Source organism: Spermophilus citellus (assembly GCF_964194105.1).
Source record: "Spermophilus citellus genome assembly, chromosome: X".
In the NCBI taxonomy this organism is placed as follows: Eukaryota; Metazoa; Chordata; class Mammalia; order Rodentia; family Sciuridae; genus Spermophilus; species Spermophilus citellus.
Window position 1 is genome coordinate 77,667,143 of NC_138190.1, and position 24,183 is coordinate 77,691,325.

The 24,183-nt window shown below is 37.3% G+C and overlaps 1 pseudogene across 1 annotated transcript; it reads right to left on the minus strand.

Annotated features, from left to right (window-relative positions):
* Positions 1–8,893: 8,893 nt before the first annotated feature.
* On the minus strand, positions 8,894–10,202 carry LOC308639264 (tubulin alpha-1B chain-like; annotated as a pseudogene). The gene has a single exon. The product of its transcript is annotated as a tubulin alpha-1B chain-like (transcript).
* Between the last annotated feature and the right edge of the window lie 13,981 nt (positions 10,203–24,183).

The window sequence follows — 24,183 nt, forward strand, 5'->3', positions numbered from 1 at the left end:
TGGCTCTCAACAACATTCTTTGTGTCTTCATACATGTTCTTAGGGTAATGATGACCATCATATTCCACTGTGTTTCTACTCCTATGCTCCCTCCCTTACCCGAAATAAAACATTTTATTGTGAGTCATTAGATAAAAAAAATTGAAAAATGTTTCTCCCTCTTTCATTCTTGGCTTCTCAATCATATAATCTGCATATTAAACAAAGAATAGCATGTACTCAGAGCTTTTCAGCAATATACTGCATCCTATGGGATACCTTGCAACTTTGCAAAGGTTCTTCTTTCTGTTGATGTTATAACTGAGCCTTAAATAGGCTATTTCACAATCTTTCATGTCAGCTCCTTATACATTATGGTATACATAGCAAGAACAATAAATCCCTACGGTGTGGGCCATTTCCCTCCTTTTGTTATAGGAAGTACATTCATATCCAAAATGAATTTCTATTTTAGTGAGGGTAAGTCATTTCCCGCTCCATGATGGAAGTTTTTCCAATATAATTAATTACCTTCCAATTTTCCAATTTTGTCCTCCTGGAATATAGTGCTATATTAGGGACTGTTGTCAGATTTCACACTGTGGTAGACACTGTCATGCCCCTGTTATTTCCTTCTTCAGAAATAAAGAATTAGTTCTTTTTGGAAATGCTGTTGGAAAATGATCCTTACCTGTTAGCCCTCTTTGGTATTGTCTTGGCTGAAGAAAATTGTCTTGCCTAAGATTGCCTTCTTTCATGGGAAATATGTAATCAGTGAGTAAAGTGGGATTATAAGGTTCTGATACCCTTTCCCAACTTGAGACAATGTTGAGAGACATTCCAACTGTACACAGATCCCTGTGGAGTCACTTGAGGACATTATTGGGACAGCATGACAGCTTGACTTGTTTATATGCTAACTTTTGTATCATTGCCTCTATAAAAGATTCAGGTCCTTCCTTCCACAGGTATGGATCCCTAGAGTATTCCATAATAAGTATACTGCTTGTTAACGCCTCTCTTTGGGAGCCTAACCTGCAACAGGCATTCAGTTGTTAAAGTACCCAGATCAATATGATGAAGCTGATCTTGTCTGTTTTATGGTTACATGGCTGCTTTGTTCATGGCACACTGAGAAAGTACTATAATAGATGAAAAAGATGCTGGTAGGCAACTTTGTAATAAGTCAGAGATTCTACTTGTTATAGAATATGTCTATTTCAAATATACATTCAGGAACTCAGGAAGTAATCATGGGATGGAGCCACATATCCATCAGCTTCATTGTGAGGTATGGTTGTTCAGAAACTATTTATCAACTGAATTTCTATTAAGCTCCTGCTCTGACCAGTAGACAGCTAGTCTGGGATTAACATAACCTCAGTGCTAATATCCAGCAATCCCCAAATATTAAGATATTTTTCTTTCTCCAGTGTAGTCACCTGATAAATGGCTTCAGGCATCTTTGGAGAGGGTTGGGAGAAAGATTTATTGTGCATGCTTATGATGGTGTATAGGGTCCTTTCTCAAGCGTACTTATTTTGCACCTTAATAATCTCTAGGTTTTAAAAATAACTCAGATCTGGCAATTGAGTGAAGGATAATGACTCTCCAAAAGATATAGATAAGTAGAAAATTTTCAAATTCCAGAAAGTAGATGCCTAAAGATACTCCAATGAAATGTCTGAATTCCAAGTATATAGGACAATTCCTAAAATTTACAGAAGTTTATTTGTTCAAGAAATTGAGTATATACTGTATATCAGGTTCTGGACAAGGCTTGGGGAATCTAAAGGGGGTGCAGAATGCTGATACTTTCAGCCTATTTTTAATAACTTTTTCCTTTTATTATTGCCTTCATATGTATTTGCATTCTAGTCATTCAGTTGTCTTCAAATGTCCCTTGTCCTTTTCTGACTTTACACTATTGTTACTTAATGAGTGCAAACATTTACTGCACACCTTCTTGTAAAAGAATCATTCTGACCATTCCATTGCCAAGATTGCCCTAGGAAGAAATATTCCCTTTTTTCTTTCTTGGTCCAGTGCAGTGAAATCTTATTGATCACCCCTTTATAAACCCTTCTTGCATGAATCTAACCAGAAGAATGGCTCTACTTTCTGAACGTGTATAGCATTTTGGTCGTACTACTATTTGTTTACGTATTTTATATTGCCCTGTAGTAGTATTAAAGTTATCTAGGCATGTATTTTTATTACAATGCATGTCTATTGAACAAACTAATGTTTCACCATGACATTTCAATATATGCATACATTGTGTGTTGATTATTTCCTTCTCTCCCCTTTCTGTCTCTTCCTTCTAGTCCATTTCCACCTTCCTAACAATTCTTCTCCTTCAAAGTCATCTTTTTTTTAATTTTCGCATATGAGAGAAAATATATAATACTTACCCTTCTGTGTCTGGCTTATTTTGCTTAACAAGCTATCCTCCACTTCTATCCATTTATACTGCACATGACATGATTCCATTCTTCCTTATGGATAAATAATAATTCCAATAATTCCAATACATGTGTGTAGGTACATATGTGTGTGCACATATGTATATGCATGATACATATGTATATGTGTATACTTACATACTGTTTTTGTCAAACTTTTTGCTGCTGTGACTAAAATGACCTAACCAGAGTAACTGTATAGGAGGAAAGGTTTATTTAGGTGCTCACAGTTTCAGAGGTCTCAATCCATAGACAGCAGGCTCCATTCCTTGAGGCTCCAGGTGAGGCAGAACAACATGGCAGAAGTGTGGAAGAGGAAAACAGCTCACATGATGATCAGAAAGCAGAGAGAAAGAGAGACTCCACTCTCCAGATACAAAATGTATACCCCGTAGCCACACTCCCAGTGAACCACTTCCTCCAGCTACACCCCACCTGTGTCCATATCTCATTTACTTAATCCCATCATGGATTAATTCACTGAGTAGGTTAAGGCTATAACCCAATCATTTCTCCTCCAAACCTTCTTGCATTATCTCACATGTTAGCTTTTGGGGGATACCTCACATCCAAACCATAACATATACAAACCATATTTTCTTTATACATTCATCTGTTGATGGGCAGGTAGGCTGATTCCATATCATGGTTATTGTAAATAGTGCCTCCATAAAGATGAGTGTGCACCTATCTCTTTTGTACACTGACTTCATTTTATACACACACACACACACACACACACACACACACACACACATATATATATATATATATATATATATATATATATATATTACATTAGAAAATATGGGAATTCTATTTTTAGTCTTTTGAGGAAACTCCATATTGTTTTCTATAGTGGCTGTACTAATTGATATTCCAACTTACAACCTTACCAGCATTTGTTATTTTTAGTTTTTTTACTAGCCATTTGACTGAGATCAAATCTCAATGAAAATTTGCTTTGTATTTCCCTCATGACTAAAGATATTGAACATTTTTTATATATACATATATATCATATATACACATACACACATACACACACACACACATTGGGCATTTGTACTTTATTTGAAAAATTTCTGTTCAGATCATTTGCCCATTTATTTACTGGATTACTCATTCTTTTGTTGTTCATTTTTTAGAGTTCTTTACATATTCTTGATATTAGTCTTCTGTCAGATGAATAGCTGGTGAAGATTTTTTCCCATTCCATAGATGGTCACTTTGCTTTTAATAAGATTTTAAAATAGATGTAATCTTAATTTGTTAATTCTTGCTTTTGTTTCCTGAGCTACTGAAGTCCTTTTCAGTAAATTGTTGCCTGTGCCAATATCTTCCAGTGTTTTCCCTATGCTCTTGTAATTTCAGAGTTACAGATCTTACAGTTTAAGGTCCTTCATCCATTTTAAGTTGATTTTTGGGTGAAATATGGGTACCTAGTTTCAATCTTCTATAGGTTGATATCTAGTTTTCCCAGCACCATTTATTGAAGAGGCTGTCTTTTCTCCATCTTTGGCACCTTTATGGAGAATCTGATGGTTGTAGATCTATGGGTTTATACCTTGGTCCTCTTTTCTATTCCTTTTGTCTATGTGTCTGTTGTTATGCCAATACCATGCTATTTTTTTGTTTTTATGGCTCTGGAGTATGTTTTGAAATCAGGCATTATTATGCCTGTAGCATTGCTCTTTTTGCTCAGGATTCCTTTAACTTTTTGTGATCTAGTGCTTCCATATGAATTTTGAAATTTTTTTCTAATCCTGTGAAGAATGTTATTGGTATTTTGATGGGGATTGCACTGGATTTGTAGATTGCTTTGGATATTATGGTCTTAAATTTAAGAAATATTAATTTTTCCACTCCAAGAACATGGGAGGTCTTTCCATCTTCTAGTGTCTTTCTCAATTTATTTCTTCATTGTTCCGTAATTGTCATTGTATATTTCTCTCAACTCCTTCATTAGGTTTATTTGTAGGTATTTTATTTTTTGAGACTCTTGAGAATGAGATTGCTTTCCTAATTTCTTTCTCAGTGAGCTCATTATCAGCATATAGAAAAGCTACTGATTTTTGTATTTTGATTTTTTAAACAAAATGTATTTTAACAGCAAACAAAATACAAAATGCAGAAAACAGAAACATTTGATTCTTTCCCCACACATTAGAACTTGCTGCCAGTGGCACAAGCCTGTAATAACAGAGACTCAGGAGTCTGAGACAGGAGTTCGAGGTCAGTCTCAGCAAGTTTGAGGTCAGTCTCAGCAATTTAGTGATGCCCTAAGCAACTTAGAGAGACCTTATCTTAAAAATAAAAAAAAAAGATTCTGGATGTAGCTCAGTGGTAAGGCATCCCTGAGCTCAATCCCCAGTACTAAAAAAAAAGTTCTTTATCCCCAGAACATAGTTGGGTATACATGCATGCATGTGTACTTATGGTTCACTTCACAATATGTTCATTACACAGGTGCTGCATTGCAGGGATGGGAGCAGATCATTGCAGGGGAAAGATGCTGAAAACCTACTTCAAGAGATAGTCCTTTGCCACTTCAACATCTTCTATCTTGTGACTTATTCCAAATTATTTCCTTTTCCCCTCTTTTCTTTCCTTTCTTTGCTGGGACATAAATCCATGGCCTTGCACATGTTAGGTAAGTGCTCTACCACTGAGCCACACTCCAGTACATCATAGTCTTTCTTTTCAGGGGAGAGAATTACTGATGAAAGTGCAGTCAAGAAAAGAATCTTCCTTTCTCACTGCCACTGCAGATCCAGTATTCTCAGTGATCCTTAGTCACTTCTAGAAACAGGTCACCCAGCACAGTAAAGCTACTTCCCTGTCTCCTGATACACTTTGCTACTACATTCTCTGAATTCTCTGAACCTCAGAATTCCAAGTATCACAGCCAGTGCTACCTGTAAGATAAAAGCAGAAAAGGCCCTCCTCTGCTGGTACTAGGTTTCCTCTTCTCAAAAATGATAATTGCAATAACAATAATAAAAGATTCTGTCATTAAGAAAAAGAAAAGACTTTGCCAAGATATCCCACCTTTCCCTATGCCTGTCCCTGTATCCCACCACCAATAGGATTTTACTTCCATGACGGGTAACCTTATACGACACTGTCCATGACTACTCCAGAGCATTTTGTGACTGCCTTTAGCCAAACCTTCCTGGGAGGAGAAGATGAGACCAAGGCAGGAAGGTGGTTGGCATGTGAACTCCTGGCATGTTCTCTCAGAACTTTCAGCCAACCTTGGGAACCTGCCAGTTCTCATTCCATGTCCAGGCACCACCATGCTCTACCGGCTCCTCAAGTCTGCAATGGGACAGGTGGCCTGCATGGGATGGGTGCTAAGAAGGAAGGGAATGGGTTCTTTCACAGTCTGTTAATGATTTGATCCTCAACTATATCCAGAGGGCTTCCATCACTGCCCAGTCTGTTCCAACCAGGGTAAAAAGTTAATGTTCCCAATTTTCTTGTGTAATTCCATTCATCAGAAGGAGGTTGCAAGCCATGAACTGCACCAGTAGGATATTACTTGTCTGTTCAATATACATACCCATGAGTTTGCTGGAGGAGCTGAGGGCAAGCACACTGTAGCAGGTGCTCCTGTTGTCCCAGATGTGCACTAAGTTGTCCATGGAGGCAGAGATGACAAGTCTACTGTCTGGGGTAAAGATTAGGCTGGTGATGCTGTCTGTGTGGCCTCTCAGCTCTTCAAAAATGGTCCCAAAGGCCAAGTCCCACAGATTCAGCTGCTGGTCCTCACCAGTGGATGCCAAGTATGACCTCCTGGGAGAAAAGGTGAGAAAGAACATGGGGCCATGGTGATCCATGAAGAGCCTTATTGAATTCCTCTGGTGGGTGCCCTATAGCCAGACAGTCTTGTTGGTACATCTGACTAAGTAGTTTGTGTTAGGGTGGAACTTGACACAGTAAACCTCTTCCAGGTATCCTGCATATATCCTTAGAAGGTACATCTGATCAAATGACCACAGCCTGGCAGTATGGTTGTGGGACCTGTTGACAAACTACAGTCCATACAGGCTGACTTCCAGATCCCACATTGGATGGGCATGTGTTTGGCATGACATAATGTTGGTGAAATTGCCCAGGTCCCAGTATCTAGTGGAGATGTCTTCAGATCAAGAGAGCAACCCTTAGCTATCTGCTAGGAATAGCATGCTGTATTACTGGTCCACAGTGTCTTCATGTCTGCCTGCACTGTTGTCCTCAGCATCTTCCTCATCCTTCAGAGTTGTCACAGGCCAGGAGGATACAGGATGTATTTTTGTAATGGGGACTTCAACTTCTTGGACCACAGACTCCAGAGATTTTTGTAGGAGTTGTCAAATCCAGCAGAAAGTAGCTTGATATTTGAGGATATTTCCAGAGTATTGAGCAGTAGCTCTGTTGTAGAGAACACAGAAGCAGATGGTGGTAAGGGAGGGAGGGCCACACTTGATGCTGTCCTGCAAGACTTTCAGGGCAATGTCATTCTGCAGAATGGGATGGGCACATCCTGGGGCTCCAGGCTGCTGCTGTTACTGAGCAAATTGTTGTCACTGGTGTAGAACTGGTAGTATGTTCTCTTGACAAGTTGTAGGTCAAGGTAAATGTATAATGTGAGGACCCTTTGCAAGGCAGTATTCTTGTAACTTTGAAGGTATTGAATAAGGTAGTTGTAACTGTCTTTTTGGAGGCAGACCACATACTTATTGTCCAAGAACACTTGAAACTTGAAGTTAGGATATCCTGGATGGTCAGCCGTTGCTTACTGACATCTTTCTAGTCTGTGTTCTGCAGGAACATCCCATAGAAGTCGCCATAGAAACTTTTCATTGTGCTATTTGAGCTGTTGTGGACCAAGCTGAGATGGAGATAGATGAAGAATGTGTAGAAGAGAGGCATCTCTCCATGGTTATCCTGGGAATCAAAATTAGTAAGAAATTTCCAATTTTCCAAACCATATTGCTGCAGACACTGTGGGCACAACCAGATTCTAACTGGACTATGAGGTGTGCTACCATCTCTTCAGCACTCTGTGACAGCTGCAAACTTTGCTTTTGAGGGTCATCAGAGTCCATGTACTGCCAACATTTGAGGTAGCAGGACACTGCCATTGGAACTTGCTTGGTGTAAGCACACTTATTTCATAACTGAGCATCCCTGGTAGCTCTGAGCTGCTGCACCATGATCATCTGACCAAATGGGCACCGGACTGGGTCTCTGATGCCAATGCTGGGGCCAGGCCCTGTATATTGATTTTGTATCCTGCTACTTTGCTGAATGAAAAAATAAAAACAGTTCTAAAAGTCTTTTGATGGAGTCTGGAATTTTCTGAGGATAGAATTGTGTTATCTGCAAACAGGGATAAGTTGACATTTTCTTTTTTTACTTGTATCCCTTTTGTTTCTTTCTTTTGCCTAATTGTTCTGGATAAAATTTGTAGTACTATACTAAATAAGAGTGGTGAGAGTGGACACCTTGTATTGTTCCTGATTTTGGAGGAAATGCTTTCAGTTTTTCTCCATTCATTATGGTGTTGGTATGGGTTTGCCACATATAGCCTTTATTATATTTAGGTATGATCCTTCTATACCTAATCTATTCAGGGCTTTTATCATGAAAGAATGTTGAATTTTATCAAAGGCATTTTCTGCATCTATGGGGATGATTATGCCATTTTTATCCTTGATTCTATTTTTGTGCTGTGTTATATTTATTGATTTGCCAGTGTTGAACCATCATTGCACCCCTGAAATGAAACCAACTTCATCATGAAGTTTTAAGGTGGTGTTGAATTTGACTTGCATATATTTTATCAAGGATTTTTACATCTATGTTCATCAAGAAAATGATCTATAATTTTCTTTTATGTTGTGTCCTTATCAGGTTTTGGTAACAGGGTAATAATGATTTTGGACAATGAGTTTGGGTGGGTTCCTTCCCTTTCTATTTATGGAATTATTTGAGTAGCATTGCTTTTAGTTCCTCTTTAAAATTCTGGTAAAATTCAGCAGTGAATTTTTTCTGGTACTGGGATTTTCTTCATTGGGAAACTTTTTATTATGGCTTCAATCTCGTTACTTATTATTGATTTATTTAGCTATTTTATATCCTCTTTGTTTAAATTTGGTGGTCACATATGTCCAGAAATTTTTCTTTTTTTCCCCTAGGTGTTTCAGTTCATTGGCATGTAGTTTTCCAAAAAAAATTGGCTAATGACCCTATACACTAAAGTAATTTTTGAGTTTTTTTTTCCTTTAAAGCCTTTACTTTGAGACATGATGGAAAGATCTTACAGGTACACGTGGAAAAAGACAAATATGATCATGATTGAGTGAAGACAATCTAACCAGTAAACTTCAATGCCTGTTAGCTAATACTGAAGCTGAAGTTCTGGAAGTATGACATGCTGCAGGGCTGAAAGGAATAGATAATTAATATTTCTCTCCTTCTTCCTCACCCTCTCCTTCAACAGAATTCACACCAACCTCCTCATAATCTTTCTCTAGGGCACCCATGTCTTCAGGGGCCTCAGAAAACTCTCCTTCCTCCATCCCCTCACCCATGTACCAGTGAACAAAGGCACACTTGGCATACATCAGGTCAAACTTGTGATCTAGGTGAGCCCAGGCCTTAGCCATGGCTATGGTGTTACTCAACATGCACACAGCACATTGTACCTTGGCCAGATCTCCACCAGGCATCACAGTGAGAAGCTGATAATTAATGCCAACCTTGAAGCCAGTGGGACACCAGTCCACAAATTGGATGCTGCGCTTGGTTTTGATGGTGGCAATGGCAGCATTGATGTCCTTGGGGACCACATCACCATGGTACAACAGGAAGCAAGCTCTGTATTTACCACGGTGGGGGTCACATTTTACCATCTGGTTGGCTGGCTCAAATCAAGCATTGGCAATCTCTGCTACAGAAAGCTGTTTGATGAAGTGGATGTGGGGATACGGCACTAGGTTGCTCTGGAATTCTGTCAGGTCAACATTCAGGACTCCATCAAATATGAGGAAGCAGTGATAGAAGACACAATCTGGCTAATAAGGCGGTTAAGGTTAGAGTAGGTTGTGTGCTCGATGTCCAGATTTCTGTGACAGATGTCATAGATGGCCTCATGATCTACCATGAAGGCACAATCAGTGTTCCAGGTTAGTGTGGGTGGTGAGGTTGGAGTTGTAGGTCTCAACTACAGCTGTGGAAACCTGAGGGACTAGGTAAATGGAGAACTCCAGCTTAGATTTCTTGCTGTAATCATCAGAGAGATATTCCATTAACAGGGAGGTAAACCCAGAACCAGTTCCCCCACAAAAACTGTGAAAAATCGAGAAGCCCTGAAGTCTTGTGCACTGGTCAGCCAGTTTATGAATTTGATTCAAGACAAGGTCAATGATCTCCTTGCTGATGGTGTAGTGACCTCATGCATAGTTATTGGCAGCATTTTCCTTGCAGATGATGAGCTGTTCAGGGTGGAAGAGCTGATGGTAGGTCCCAGTGTGAACTTCATCAATGACCATGGGTTCCAGGTCTACTAACACTGCCCTGGGCATGTGCTTGCCAGTGCCCATCTTGCTGAAGAAGTTATTGAAGGAGTCATCTCCTCCCCCAGTGGTCTTGTCACTTAGCATCTGGCCATCAGGCTAGATGCCATGTTACAGGCAGTAGAGCCCCCAGCATGTGTTTCCAATCTGGACACCAGCCTGGGCCTAAGTGTATGGAGATACATTCACACATGGTGGCTACCGATTAGGAAGCAAAGGCAACAGGTGAGATCCTGGTTACTGTCCCTGACAAGCTAAGAGTTGTGGTAAGAAACACACTTGATTTTTGAGATATTTTTGGTATTTATAAACTATATATATTTTTGTTGTTTTGTAACACTGGAGACTGAAACCAAGTCTTGCATATATTAAGTAAGTGATTTACCACAGAGCTACACCCCAGCTTCTTAAAGATCTTATGAATTTCAGTTGTATCTGTTATTCTCCTTTCCATCTCTAATTGTATTTTTTCAGGTCTTCTCTCTCTTTTTCTGGTTAGTTTCACTAAGGGTTTGTCAATTTTGTTTATCTGTTTCATTAATACTTTGCATTGCTCTTTTAGAGCACATACACTGTGTGTATTCTGCAGCTGGAATATTCTGTATATATCTGTTAAATCTATTTGATCTATAGTGTAACATACCTCTGATTTTTTTCCTTTGGTTCTTTGAATGGTCTATCTATTGATGAGAGTGGGAAATTGAACTCAACTACTATTGTTATCTATCTCTCTCTTTGTGTCCTGTAAAGTTTGTTTTATAAAAATGGGTGCTCTGACATTTAGTGCATATATGTTTGTAATCATTATATCTTCTTGATGAATTGTCCTTTTATCAATCTGTAGTAACCTTCTTTGTTTCTTCTAACTGATTTTGGCTTAAAGTGTGTTTTGTCAGATATAAATATTAGCTATTTCTGCTTATTTTCTATTCCATTTGCTTGGAATACCATTCTCTGACCTTTCACTTTTAGTTCATGTATGTCTTTATCTGTGAGGTAAGTTTCTTGCAGGCAGTATTTTTTTTAATCCAGTCAGCCAATCTGTATCTTTTCAATGGAGAATTAAAACAATTTATATTCAGGGTGATTATTATTATCCTTTTGCAATACTAGGGAAATAACCCAGGAGTGTTGTACTACTGAGCTACATCCACAGCCCATTTTTATTTTGTATTTTTAGATAGGGTCTGGCCTCAAACTTGCAGTCCTCCTGCCTCAGCCTCCTGAGTCACTGGGATTACAGGCATGTGTCACCATGCCTGGTACACTTGGGATTATTATTGAAAGGTATGTACTTGTTCATGCCACTTGGTTATTTTTTCTAGTTTTCAATATTCTACATTTAATTTTTCTTCTTTTATTCATCTTAGAGTCTTGGTGGTTTCAGTATTAATAATGTTTGACTGTTTCCTAATTCTCATTTGCTTATCTACTCTTCTTACCGTATACCCCTTGCAAAGAACAAAGGCTGAGAGTTATTCAACCCCCTCTTCTTTCCTTTGTGGTGCTTGTCAGGTGACAAGTGGGATTTGTGGCTAGAATGCTTCTCAGGTGCTTTGCACTACTGGAACAAGCTAGGGAAGAATGCAGAGCCCCCTAGAAACAAATTCTCTATTTGGGTTACACATTCTGAGATGAAGGCAGATGCCAACTCCATGGCCTGTGAGAATACTGAATTTCCCAAGATTTATCTCTGGAGATGCACACTCAGAGGGTAGGGTAACACCAGCTCTATAAATTGCCCTTGTACATCCCAAGGGCAGAGAGAGGCTACAGAGTCTCAAAGATCTGTGCTAGGTGGAATGGCAGTGGGCTCCTGCAGTCTGCCCCCTATGGTTCTGGTGGTTCAAGTCCTGGCTCCCTAGCACCGTCACATGTGATTGTTCACTCCCCCATACTCTAATAGCTGACCCAGCAAATTGCAGATTACAAAGGGAAGTGCATTCTGTTTCCCACATGCTAATTTCCAAAACAGTAAACTAAAACCACAGGGCCCTTATCAATATAGCTCCCAATTGCAGCACTGTGAGTATATGCTGGGAAGTGAAAAGAACTTTTTCAGAGTCAGTTCACCATCCATATCTTAGAACTATTGTTTGTTTTGCCTATATATTTCTACAGTGTGCTGAATCCTAGTATAGTGGTGTCTACTGGGACTCTTCTTCTTTCTCCTCTTCCCACACTGAGGGGATACTCTCACTTCCTCTGCTGTGCTTTCTTGTGATGAGTGCTGGGTCATTCTCTTTCACTCTGTATTCTACTATTCAACATTTTTGATTCCAGTGTTTTCCTACAGTCATCTACCTCAGTGAGTAGCTACATTCCAATTGCTTTAATTCTATTTCACAGAGATGCTAGTCTAGGCTGGGTGCCTCTAATCTGTCATCTTGCTTTATATGTTTTATGACCCCACCTCCCCCAATTAGACTGTGAGCTCTTTGGGGAACAGGAACTTCATTTTATGACTGGTGAGCTCCTCAAATTACCCACTCCTCCCATCAGAAAAAGCATAGTATGTACAGAGAATATATACCTACTATCTATGTTTACGGAGCAAAAGGAATAAAAAGTGATTTTGATATAATGCTTTCTCAATTTCTAAATTTGGTTTATTTCTTTAAAAACCTGTTTTGATGTGAAGACCAATGGAATAGAATAGAAGACACAGAGACAAACCTACATAGATATTAATTTAATACTTGACAATGGTGCCAAAAGCATATGTTGGAGAAAAATGGCCTTAACAAATGGTACTGGGAAAATTGGATATCAACATGTAGAAGAATGAAACTGAATCCCTCTCTCTCACCTTGAACAAAAGTCAAATCAAAGTAGATCAGAAACCTAGGGATTATATCAGAAACTGCAACTGCTAGAAGAAAATATAGGCTCAACGCTCCAGCATATTGGCATAGGCATCAACTTCCTTAACAAGATTCCTAAAGCTCAAGAATTAAAAACTAGAATCAATAAGTATGATGGCATCAGATTAAAAAGCTTCTGCACAACAAAGGAAACAAGAGTGTGAAGACAGAGCCTATAGAATGGGAGAAGATCTCTGATATTTGTTCCTCAGGGGACTAATGGCCAGAATATATAAATTATTCAAAAACATAATTAGCACATCATCTTACATAGTTACTGTTTCTCTTTTTTCCTTTTGTTTTGAGAGCACTTGTTGCAATTTGGATCTGGAATGTTCCAGAAAGTCTCATGTATTGAGGACTTGGTCCTCAATGTAGCAATTTTCAGAGGTAGGGGTTTGGAGAAGTGATCAAATTAGGAGAGCTCTGACCTCATCAGTGGATTACTCCATTGATAACTGAATGGACTTGTTATAGTATATATGTGAGGTGTCCCATAAAAGCTATAGTCTGAGGTACAGTTCTGACTTCAAAAATGTTACTCCTCAGACTGAGGTTGTGGCTCAGAGGTAGAATGCTTGTCTAGCATGCATGAGGCACTGGATTGGATCCCCAGCACCACAGGAAAAAAAAAACTAAATAAACAAAATAATGGTATTGTATCCATCTACAACTAAAAATATTTTTAAAGGTTACTCCTCTACACGAGGGTGAGTTTTCTGCTTTCTGATCTAAGGGGATAGTTTACTTGTTTTTTGCAAAGTATGTAACATTTATTAATTTTTGCCTCCTACCTCTGAGGGAAATCACTGTGATTCTTCTGTTTTATAAATACAGAAGCCAAATCATGAAGTTTGCAAAAATAGTGAGAAATATGGAAAGAGATTACTTGAATCTCACTCTGTACTATTCTTTATGCTTAGCATTATCCTAGATTTTCAGCTGCCTCATAGTAAGCTAAAGATTATAGTTCTTCAAATTTTTGCTAAATTATATATTTTATTGGCTTTAAAATATTCCATAGGCTCTTCACTTGTTCAGCAACCCATGGAGACTATGACTCAAACAAAGTTAAATAATGACAGTACTTAAACTAGTAATCAGATCTCATGATTCTTAGCTTAGTACTCTTTCTATTGGTCAAAAAGGCCACACTTCTTCATGGATAATATTTAGCTATAAAAATAATAAAATATAAAGCTTATAATTGACATAGAAATCCAGACCTATTCAACTCTTTTCATCTATGAGTACTTCATTACATGGGGCTTTTAAGTATTAGCTTTTGTGAAGAAAAGAGTCACCAATATTAATGAAAAGCATCTAGTAACTCTGAAATTAATCTTTTGTTTGATGTAGTAGACTTCAGAATGTATAGTGAGGTGCTCCCCAAATAAATCTTGCATAGGGTTTTCTTTGAGAAATAAAATAGTACAAATGAATTATTAATTACTAAACTTAGTCATATGTAGAAATGACTTAAGATTATCTTTAAGTATGTCACTGAAGAGATTTAGGAATCACCAAGTTTAAGCAAGTTAACTAGGGGATGCTATTAAAACTGAAGTTGGAGATAAAACTGGATTCTCAGTTTCTGCTGGTGGGTGGGGTCTGCATAAGTCACAGATCTCTGCAGCTTAGAAAGTCAATTTTAGTGTTAGCAGCCAATCACAACTCTGAGGGACTCAGCTGGCAAAGCCGAATTATTCATTACTCTAGAGTGGCCTGCTGCAGCTCTTACTGGTAGGCTATGCTCTCCAATGTTGCAGTAGACCCAGCAGTTCATTGCCAATTTCTTTCTAGCAAAATCAAAGAATGAAATTGACAGACACCAATGGAAGACGAGAATGAACTGAGTAGGATGTATTCAAGTGTGAAGAAAAAAACCAAAACTCTCATAGGGTGAGAAGAGACCCAACAGCAGGTTGCTGCTTAAGTGTACGAGTTTAGGGATTTATATAGCTCTTGGGCCAATGCTGTGGGTCAAAATTTATGCAATTCAGGTCTTGGAAAAATACCAACACTATTGGTTAGCCCTTGATCCTGAACTTTCCTGAAACCTCCATTTGAGTCTGCCTCTACTTCCATTTTCCTGCTACTCTAGGACAAAAGCTTAGATTCACTGTCTCTAATGGCATCATTAAGCCAATAATTTCCAAATCTGTATTTCCAATCCAGATCTTTCCCCTGAGTTCTAGTCTCACATACTCAAGTGCTTACTTCTCCCCATTTACTTGTTCTTACAGAGATCTGAAAGTTGATGTGTCTAAAACAGAACAATCTTATTTCCCACAGTAAGTCTTCCTCATTTCAGCTAATGGCAATGCTGTCTCCCCAGTTGTTTAGATCAGAAACTCAAGAGTTATCTCAAATCTTTCCTTTTCCATACCTTTGTCATCCCCTTCATTATAAAATATTAATAACTCTCAAATACAAAACACTTCTATCTCTACTTGCCATTAGCTTAGCCCAGGAAATTGGCACATCTTTTTTGGATATTGCAGCATGTTCCTCTTGTCCCTTTACAACATTTATGCAATTTGTTTAATTAATAGATCTGCTACTTACTTGTGATTTTCTTTTTAACAATATTTTTATTGCTAAATTATAATTATATACACTAGGCTTCTTTGTCATATATTCATATCTGCACATAGCAGAATTCTATTTTATTCTACTATACTTCTCCTTTCCCTCTGTTTTAGTCAGTCTTTTCACTGCTGTGACCATAAGACCTGACAATAACAGTTAGAGGAGGAAAAGTTTTTTGGGGGTTCATAGTTTCAGAGGTCTTTTTTAAAAATATCTTTATTTTATTTATTTACTTTTATGTGGTGCTGAGGATCAAACCCAGCACCTCACACGCGCTAGGCCAGCACTCCACCACTGAGCCACAATCCCACCCACACCCCCTACTTGCTCCCATTTCAGAGGTCTTAATGGATAAACAGCTGACTACATTGCTCAGGGCTGGAGGTGATGCAGAGCGCCATGGCAGAGGAAAGCAGCTCAGAACAAGCCACCAGAAAGCAGTGAGAGCTCTCTCTACCACGGACAAAATATATACCCATAGGCATACCCCCAGTGACCTAACTCCTCCAGCCATACCCTACCTGCCTTCAGTTACCACCAAATTAATCCATTCAAGTGGATTAGTGTACTGATTAGGTTCAAGCTCTCATAAGCCAATTGTTTCACTGCTAAACTTTCTTGCATTGTTTCACTCATGAGCTTCTGGAAGACAACTCATATTTAAACCATAATACCATCCCCTCCTCCCTTGCCCTAATTTTTATCCTTTGCTCTACTGGTCTCCCTTCTATTTTCATGAGGTCCTTTAAGGGGTAATTTAAATGCTCAAAACTTGCACATATTACCAAGTTTAGAACTTAAATGTCCCCCAAGGTTCTATCTGTTAAAGGCTTGGTCCCAAAAGTGGTACTATTTAGAGGTGGTGAAACATTTCAGAGGTGGGACCTAGTGGGAGGCCTTTAGGTTATTGGGGGGCATGTCCTTGAAGTGGTATTGGGGACCCCAGTCCCTCCTTGTTTCTCTTTTGCTTCTAGACTCCAGAGTGAGTGACTTTGCTTTATTGTGTGCTCCTGTCATTATGTGCTACCTTGCCACAGGTCCAATTGCAAAGGGGCCAACTGATCATGAACTGGAACCTCACAAATTGTGAACCAAAACAAACCTTTTCTCTTCATAAATTGATTGAGATATCAGGTATTTATTGTAGTAATGGAATGCTAACACATTATTGGGACACTTTATCATTTATAAAATATTTGGAAGACCAATGATTTGGAGCTGTCTATACCTATGTTTTCCAAATTACAATCCCTAAGACCCCAGATAAAGTATTTTTACTTTTGTAGTTTCAGAGTTTATATTGATTGAAATTACATAGTGTCCATCATGGGATCTGAAGCAACTCATCTCTATCTCCAGTGCTGCAAATACCAGGATCCCTATTGTGCTCCACTGTGTCCTTAGTGGTTTTGGATTATAGCAGTAAATCCTCTTGGTTTCTGAATCTCTCATCTCTTTGGTCAAGTCTCTGAAACTTTATTTGTACATCCTTAATCTAGAGAGGGGCAGCCTTCATCTTGGTGCTTAAAAGGAACATTTTCATCTAGGTGAATATGCAGTTCTGGGGAGAGAAAACTTTCATTTTAATAGGGGGAGTTCCTTCTCTGATAATGCTACTGGTGGGTAACAGCCATCTGACTTCTTTTATGTTTAAAACCTATGGGTCCTTTTCTTAAAGATGTCTGTCATGATGAACCAAAATTACTTATAATGATTTGAAACTATTTTGGCCTATTTGGGCATCTTTTAAAATTATTTGTTTGGTACTAGGGATTGAACCCAGAGATGCTTCACCACCAAACTTCAACCCTAGTCCTTTTGTATTTTGAGACAGAGCCTTGCTATGTTGCTGAGGCTGGTCCAATTGCAAAGGGGTCAAAATTTATGCAATTCTCCTGGGTCTTGAGATTATAGACACACATCACTGTGTTCAATAAGACATATTTGTTTTAAAGAAACTCCTTTTTTAAAAAAAATATTTTTTAGTTGTAGATGGACACAATACCTCTGTTTTATTTTATTTTATTTTTTATCTTTTTATGTGGTGTCAGGGATCAAACCCAGTGCTTCACACATGCTAGGCAAGAACTCTACCACTGAACCACAACCCCACCCCAATAAGAGATTAAGAGATCTTTTGACATTTCAAAATTGGTTTGTTTGTTTGTTTGTTTGTTTGTTTTAAGAGAGAGTGAGAGAGGAGAGAGAGAGAGAGAGAGAGAGAGAGAGAGAGAGAGAGAGAGAGAGAATTTTTAATATTTATTTTTTAGTTCTCGGCGGACACAACATCTTTGTTTGTATGTGGTGCTGAGGATCGAACCCGGGCCACACGCATGCCAGGCGAGCGCGCTACCGCTTGAGCCACATCCCCAGCCCAAAATTGGTTTGTTTTTATGCTCAATTAAAACTAAACAGTTTGATTGAGAAACATATCTTAATTAGTGTTTTGAGGTAACTAAACATATTAATGAATCAACGATTGCTTCTCCTATGGAGTCAAATTCAGTTTTTTCAAAAAATATTTGAATTGTAAAAATCCTTAAAGTTTCTGAGAGTTTTCTTTCTTCAGAGCTTTTTATGCCTTCTTGTTCCTTGGACTTTCCTGGACCTTGCCGTCCTCTTTACTATAATACTAAAATTGTAACCCCTCAAAAACCTAGCCCTAACACTGTTCCATTTTAATGGCCCCCTGATTTTTTGTGGTACTGGGAATTGAACCAAGTCCATCACCATGCTACATCTCCAGCCCTTTTTATTTTTCATTTTGAGGCAGAGTATTGCTAGGTTGCTGAGGCTGGCATGGAACTTGTGCTCTTCCTGCCTCAGCCTCCCGAATTGGTGGGATTATATGTGTGTGCCATTCTGTTGGCTTAATGGCCCTGTTTAAAACTAGATCTAATGAAGATAATACTAAAACTGTTATATTTGTCCTTTGGACAAAGGCTGAATTGCCTGCTATTGCCAAAGGTTTTCCAAATGTTAAAGAAGGCTCAATTTAGTTCACTTTACAATTTGATATCTTAACCAAAATATGTCAGCCTGGCTTTTTAGGGTTATATCAATTTATCCACCTGCTTGTAGTAGATATAATGGATACAGAATGGATTGCAGTGTCTAGTAGAAACAACCTTACTGGGATTTCTCTAATGTGGGTATGAGAGGCCAACCAGATGCTTAGAAATTAGCTCAAGAACTTCATAAACAAATTTGTATTTCCCCAATGCATTGATGGCCACCTTTTCCAACAGTGCTTTCAGTGACCAGGTGAATTAGTTTATGATTATTATGCTTGATTTAAGAAATCTTTTAAAATTCTGGCATTAAACACCTGGTAGAAGGAACCAATAGTTTAATCCATTTGAGTTTTTATCTGTTCTTTGGAATGGTCTAAGCAATTTAATTAAACACTTTTCCCTGGCATTGACTGAAAAAAAAGTCCTCCTAAACTAGTTACTATAGCTGAGTAGCTGTCACAAACTATTGCTTTAAAAGTCTATTAAAGTTATGGACTTGCAAATCCAGGTTCTTAGCTCATGAGTCTTCACATGAAACAAATATCTCCTAAACCAAATTTCTTAAACCCCTTTGGTTTTTCCCAGGGCATTTATTATTGTAAAAATCCTGGGCATTTGAAAAAGTACCATAAATAGTTAAAGCATTGTGGCAAAGATGTGGGGAAGAAGGAACACTTATATACTGTTGGTGAGGTTGTAAATTAGTACAACTACTATGAAAATCAATATGGAGGTTCTGAAAAGACAAGGAATGGAATGTCATATGATCCAGCTTTTCCAGTCCTTGGCATTTATCCAAAAGAATTAAAGTCATCATACTATACTGATACATGAACACCCATATTTATGGCAGCACAATTCATAATAGCTGAGTTATGGAACCATCTGTCTATCAACAGATGAATGGATAAAGATAGTTGGAACATGTCTAAGGATGACACCATTTCCTGATAGTTCCTTTGTATATCTGTACCTCTGTTAGGGTTTTCTTAAAGCTGATAGGGCACATATTTTATCTTCTAAAAAGGGGCAAATGTTTTTACATTTTATCCCACATTAATTTTCAGTTATAGGACTTGAGGTATGTCTACAAATTTCAAAGCAAAACTATAATATCTGCTTCTGTTCATGTATTTGTATTAATATGTATTAATATATGTGTGTAATACAATATGTGGTATTTTTCTCCCATAGTTTATAAAACATCTATTTTAATTGACATAAAATAATAAATAGGGGTCTGTGGTTATAGCTCAGTGGTAGAACACTTGCCTAGCATGTGTGAAGCACTGGGTTCTATCCTCAGCACCACATAAAAATAAATAAAATAAAGGTATTGTGTTCATCTACAACTAAAAATAAATAAGTAAGCAAATAAATAAAGTACCTGTAGAAGCAATTATACTTTTAGAAAAATGTTTTTCAAGTGTAAATGACTTTAATAATCATTTTAGAATAAAAATATTGGTTTAATTCAAACAGACTTTCTATCAGCATTACTTATAATAGAGAAACACACCTATCATCTCTGTTAGATGCTTAAGATCATAAAAATGTGTTTGACCTTAAAAAAGTAGGTCAATTAGGTGTAACTTGGATAAGAGTTTATTTTAAAACAATAATTTTTTTTATAACATGCTTACTGTAAAGGCCCCTCTAAATTCTTAAAGTTTTGCTAAGTTAAGTGATATTTAAATTTCTAGGTCATTTCTGAGTAAGTTAAAATACTAAATCATCAATTATTAAGCATAGGTTAAAAGTTTGTATATTTTGGCATTTTGTTTTAATAGATTCAGAAAACTAAATATATTGGGTCTGTTAGTAAATATGTCCCATTTCAACATTTAAAAATGTCTTATGAGAAAGTACATATTTCTAAAAACTTATAAATTGGTGTTAATCTACAGAATGTTGGTTCATGTTTACTAAGGATTAAAATTCTAATATATGGTAACTAAAAATTAAAAGAAAATTAAATTTTTCTAAAAATTAAACATTGATATAAAAATATGCTGATGTTATCCTTTGTGTTCAAATCAAGTTTGATTCCTTGTGTTCAAATGGTAGAGTTTGGGAAGCATTTATTTCCTTTTATTGGTACATAATAATTACACATAACAGTGGGATTTGTTGTGATCTACTCTTTTTTTGTTGTTGTTGTAGATGGGCAGAATGCCTTTATTTTATTTGTTTATTTTTAGGTGAGTGCTCTGCCACTGAGCTACAATAATCATCAATAATCAGTCTGTGATCTGCTCTTAATAGAAAATTGTAAGAGGTGTTTCTTTATCTTTTAGGTATATGGACTAAAAACAAAGATTCTAAAATTTCTTGTTCTGTGTGCTTTTGAAATCTTTTGTCATCCTGGGTTTATTTCATAATAATTCTATTTAATTATTTTAAACATTTTACTATGTTTGAAAAAATTCCCAAAATCAAATTATAAAATTAATCTTTTTGACCTAAAACTAACTTTCGGATTTCCAGAGGGGCCCTGGAAGTCCAAATAAAAATGATGTTTAGCATTGTTTGAGTTATATTTGTATAATGTTATTAATGTATGTTTATAATGATATCTTTGTTTTATCATTGGATAGATGCCTTCCCCTGTCACAAGGCCACAACCATGACAGCCAGTAAAATACTATTAGAAAAGATTTTCCCTTTGTAGTGTACCCTATGAACTTCATAGTAACAGAGGATCTCATTTTACTGGACAAGTAGTTTAGTCTGTTTGCAAAGTTGACCTATATTCCAACATTTCCATTGTTCATATCATCCTCAATCCCCAGGATTAGTGGAATGCACTAATGAAATTGTATAAACTCAAGTGGCTAAACTAGTGAAAACACTTAGCTTGCTCTGGCCTAAGGCGCTGACCCTGGTGTTACTTAACTTAGACCTACTCCTTCGGGTAAAAACTAGCTGTTACCTTTTAAAATAATCACTGGCACTAGGGAGAGAAGGAACCTACCTCAACATCAAAAAGGCTATACATAAGAAACCCAAAGCCAACCTCATAGTAAATGGGGAAAAAATGAAAGTATTTCCACTCAAATCTGGGAACAAGACAAGGATGTCCACTCTCACCACTCCTATTTCGTATAGGGTTAGAAATTCTAGCCAGAGCAATTATGCAAGAGAAGGAAATAAATAGGATAAAAATAGGAAAGGCAGCCTGGTGGTTGTGCATGCCTATAATCCCAGTGAACCAGAAGTTGGAGGCGGGAGGATTGTAGGTCAAATTCCAGCCTCAGCAAAAAGGGAGGCACTAAGCAACTCAGTGAGACCCTGTCTCTAAATAAAATACAAAATAGGGCTAGGGATGTAGCTCAGTAGTCGAGTGCCCCTGAGTTCAATTCCTGGTACCTCCTCTCCCCCCAAAATAGGAAAGGCAAAAGTCAAATTATCACTTTTTGCAGATGATATGATCCTATACCTAGAAGATCCAAAAGACTCCACCCAAAGGCTCCTAAAGCTAATAAATAAATATGGCAAAGTAGAAGGTTACAAAATCAACATGCCAAAATCAATACCTTTCCTATATACCAACAACGAATCTGCTCAGAAAGAAATGATTAAAACAATTCCATTCACAAAAGCCTCAAAAGCATACCTAGAAATAAATCTAACCAAAGAAGTGAAAGACCTCTATAATGAAAAATATAGAACATTGAAGAAAGAAATGATGAAGACCTCAGAAGATGGAAGGACCTTCCATGTTCACAGATAAGCAGAATTAATATTATTTAAATGTCCATAATATCAAAAGCAATATACAGATTCAATGCAGTCTCCATCAAAATATCAATGGCATTCTTCACAGGACTAGAAAAAATATTCCTAAAATTCATTTGGAAGAATAAAAGACCCAGAATAGCCAAAGCAATTTGAAGCCAAAAGAGCATTGCTGGAGGCATCACAATACCTAATATCAAATTATACTACAGAGCTATAGTAACAAAAACTGCATGGTACTGGCATAAAAACAGACACATAGACCAATGGTACAGAATAGAAGACAGACAAATCCATATGATACAGTCATGTGATCCTTGACAAAGGTGTCAGAAATATACACTGGAGAAAAGATAGTCTTTTAAATAAATGTTGCTTGGACAACTGGCTATCCATATGTAGAAGAGTGAAACTATACCCTTATTCTCTCACCCTGTAAAAAAATCAACTCAAAATGGATCAAAGATGTTGAAATTAGACCAGTAACTATGCAACTCCTAGAGTCAACATTCAAGCTTTTAGGCACAGGCAATGACTTTCTCAGTATGACCCCTAAAACTCAGGAAATAATGCTTAAAGTTAATAAATGGGGCTGTATCAAATTAAAAAGCTTCTGCACAGCAAAGGAAATAATGAGGATTATAAAGAGAGAACCTACAGAATGGGAGAAAATCTTTGCTAGCTTCTGTTCTGACAGAGGATTAATATCTAGAATATAGAAGAGCTCAAAAAACTATACACCACAAAACAAAATATCCTAATTAATAAATGGGCAAATGAACTAAACAGACACTTCTCAAAGAAGAAATGCAAATGGTCAACAAATACAGGGAAAAATGTTCAACATCATTAGCAATTAGGAACATGCAAATCAAAACTATACCTAGATTTCATCTCATGCCAGTCAGAATGATAGTTATCAAGAACACAAATAATAGTAAATGTTCAAGAGCATGTAGAGAAAATGGAACATGTTTACACTGTTAGTGCAATTATAAATTATTACAACCACTATAGAAATTAATATGGAGACTCCTCAGAAAACTAGGCATGGAACCACCACATTGCCCAGCTGTACCACTTTTCAGTATTTATCTTGAAGAATTAAAGGCAGCTTACTACAGTGATACATGCATACCTATGTTTATAGCAGCACAATTCATAATAGCCTAACTATGGAACCAGACTAGGTGTCTATCAGTGGATGAATGACAAAGAAAAAGGCATACACACACACACACACACACACACACACACACACACATAATGGAGTTTTATAGAGCCTTAAAGAAAAATAAAATTATGGCATTTGCAAGAAAATGGATAGAACTAGAGACTATAATGTTAAGCAAAATCAGTCAAACTCACAAGGTTGAAAGTCATATGTTTTCTCTCATATTTGGAAGCTATAGAGGAAAAAGGAAAAGAATGGTGGGGGTGGGTCACCTGAATAAGGGAGATCAGTAGAGGAAAGGGACAAGGAGTGAGAGGAGAGCAGGAGGGAGAAATGTTAGAAAGTGATGTTGGTTAAATTTTATTGTTATATTGTGTATATGTACAAATATGCAACAACAAATCCCATCAATTTGTACAATTATAATGCACAAAAAATGATAAAAAAAACATAAAATCATCACTGGCTGATCTTTTGTAAATGTGAAAGGTACAGATCCACTGCTTCCTAATGAAGCCAATAATGGGAGAGATAAAGTGATGGAAGAAGATCTTTATTGACAACAAGCTGGCAGTTGTAAGATGGGAACTCTAGTCCTTAAAAAAAGGCATTTTTCTTAGGGGTTGTGGGCACAAAGCATATATAGGGATTTGGGGGGGTATAATTTTAGTATTAGGTTGGTGAGGCACTGGGATAATCATAAATTTTATAGTGGTCTACTTTTTTATGCACATGCTGGTGTTATTTGAAGATTACCAAATGTCCTGGGTTCTGTAACTCTGAAGATAAGTT